Consider the following 2,756-nt stretch of genomic DNA (forward strand, 5'->3'; position numbering starts at 1 on the left):
ATTGAGTAGACATTCAAGGGAAGTGTTATGAATGAAATTGTAATTAGAGTGAATGTCTATCTTTGAGAGAGTTTTACTTTGTGGCTAAGTCATTTTTCCCGCATAAATAGAGGGGTCTTACCCCATTGTAAATCATCCCAAAATTCAATAAGAATTACTCTTTCTTTCTCTGCAATATTGTTCTTCTTCTTTTATTGTTTTATTTCATTAGAGTATTTTTCTAGACAAATTATTTCTAGATATTGTACTTTTGTTGGGTTCAATTCAAAGTTGTTATTTCATGGTTTGGCTTTGATTCAAAGTTATTTTTAGGGCAAAGGGCAGAACTATCACAATGGAACAAAATAATGACCCGATCTGCTCCTAAAATATCAATTTCACCCGTTGCACCATAATCTATGAAAGCATCAGACGAAAATGGAACCCCAAGGCCTCCCTCTTTCCATTGCTCCACTTCTCATCCGAATCTTTCCCCCAATTCAAAGCTCATCTAGAAAATCTCATCCCTTAATTTTCCCCTCCCCATCCCTTTTGTATAATTCTCTCTATCGTTTCCTATCTTTCTCGTCTCTCGCCTCTGCTTTTTTCCTCCTCCAATTTATTCATGTCAGTATACATCACCTCTTCACCAATCCTTATTGGGAAATTAAATAAAGAGAAGAGGGTATGGCTAATTTAACATGAGTTATATTTTGAGGAAGGAACAAAAGAGATGAGAGGAGATAAGAGATAAATGGGTTGTTAGAGAATTTTTTCTGCTGGTTTGAAGATAGTAATGCACGGATGGTTCTTACTTTAAAAGTTAGAAGAGAGTGAACGATAAAGGTGAAGAATGGGTAAGGTTTGCAGTCGCCGAAAATATTTTTTCGGCAATATCTAAATACCTTTTTTGATCATTTTTTCGATTAACTCTTTCACTGCCTTATAAAAGTTATATAGGATTACTTTATGATTTTAAAATTTAGTCATTGTAGGAATAAAAAGGCATTAAAATAATCTCAATTACTGGAGCTTTGTGATTTTGATGGATGAAATTGGTGGCCATAGTTGTGGTTTGGTTCTTGGACGGTTTAGTGAGGGGAGGGGGTAAGTGTGGATTTTAACCACTTATTAGCACCTTTTTACTTTAGTTTTTAGTCCGAAAATAGTAATTTTGGTTTTTGAATTTAATAAAATTATGTGAATTGCAGGCATACTAGAGGATGTGAGCTCAATGAAGAAATATAACTCAAGAAGGAGATGTTCCAGCTCAACTAGTCAAAGAGGAGCAGTGCAAAGGATTGTGCGGTATGCAAACTTATTCTGCAGTCATAGATGAAGATACAGCCCGCAGAAATACAAGTGCGGCCACAAATTTACCCTTGAAGCTTCAGAAGAGTTTAGCAACAGCGCGGTCCACATACTAAATTGTGCGTGCGCAGAAGCTGTTTGCACTGACAAGCTTGGAAAGATCATAGACGTTGCAAAGGACCAAATTCAAAGCCTCCTTAAAGTGCATTCACAGTCAAATTGTGTGGCCACAGAAGCTAAAGTGCGGCCGTAGAAGTTATTATGTGGACGCAGAATCCATCCTACTGTAAGAGCAACAGAAGAAAGTGCGGTCCGCAGCCAAATTGTGCGGCCGCAGAAACTCCCGAAGGGTATTTTTGTCAGCAAATTTCAGAGCACTATAAATAGATGACATACTTTTTAGGGTAATTTTTAAACTATAGCAGATGGTAGCAGTTAGAGTTAGCTATTTTGGGAAATCGGTGACTATAATAAGAGAAGATCCATTACTTTTACCTTTTAATTTTAGTTTTATATCTTCAATTACTTCTTCTTTTCAATTATTCATGACTTTGAGTACGAATAGCTAGGTTTTATCTAGGGTTGTCACCCAACCCTAGTGTGTAAAACTTATGGGTATTTAATATTAATACTTGTTATTGATTGGATGTTTGTTATTTAGCCTTGTTTATAATGTATATCTAAAATTAATGGTTGCAAACATTGATTCATGTCTATTTGACTTAGATCTTACTTGAGAAAGCAGAACCTAGTCTAGAAAAACTTGGCTAACAAGAAATTGAGCTTGTTGAAATTTTGGCTAGTTTGATTAAAGGATTGAACTAGAGATATGGATAATCCCACATGGACTCATATTAATTGTTTAGATTGCTACCCATTTGGTCTTGAAAAAGCTAATTTGGACATAATCACTCTTTGACCGAGAGGTATTGAGTGGGTACTTGAGAATTGAGAGTCATAACACACTCCAATCTACCCAACAAGTATGGATTTACTCTACCCATTATGGTTACACCTAGGTGAAAGTTACATCCCTAGGATTTTCCCTTATTTGATATAAACACCAAAAATATTTCATTCACTTATTGCTTACTAGTTTGTTTAATTTCATAGAAGTTAATTTAGATAACTTCTCACTGCTGTTTAAAAGATAAATCTAGTTATTTCAAGGTTTTTTTCTTAAGTGTTTACCTTAGCATCGAACTAAACTCTATGTGGATTTGACTCCGATTTATGTTGAATTTTATAATTACAATGACCGTTTCATACTCGTTATTTGGGCGTGAATTGGACGTGATCGGGGGTGGAGAAGAAGAGATAAAACATTTAAAAAATGTGATTATTGATTAAAAAAGGTGGTATTCGCAAAAGTTACACATGTTAAAAAGTAAAAGCCTTAGGGGGAAGGAGTTCCATCCTTATAGCGCAACTAAGGATATTCTCAATATTCTTGGTATACTCTTTGG

General features: G+C 35.2%; 1 long non-coding RNA gene across 2 annotated transcripts; it reads left to right on the forward strand.

Moving 5' to 3' along the window:
* The first annotated feature begins 303 nt into the window (after positions 1 to 303).
* LOC107832617 (uncharacterized) lies at positions 304 to 1,792 on the forward strand. Of its 2 annotated transcripts, XR_012694530.1 has the most exons (3): positions 304 to 836; positions 966 to 1,086; positions 1,191 to 1,792. It is a non-coding gene; the product is annotated as an uncharacterized LOC107832617 (long non-coding RNA). The 2 variants fall into 2 exon arrangements; XR_001658612.2 differs by having other exon boundaries at positions 304 to 1,086.
* The last annotated feature ends 964 nt before the right edge of the window (positions 1,793 to 2,756 follow it).

This window comes from Nicotiana tabacum, chromosome 8, assembly GCF_000715075.1.
Source record: "Nicotiana tabacum cultivar K326 chromosome 8, ASM71507v2, whole genome shotgun sequence".
In the NCBI taxonomy this organism is placed as follows: domain Eukaryota; kingdom Viridiplantae; phylum Streptophyta; class Magnoliopsida; order Solanales; family Solanaceae; genus Nicotiana; species Nicotiana tabacum.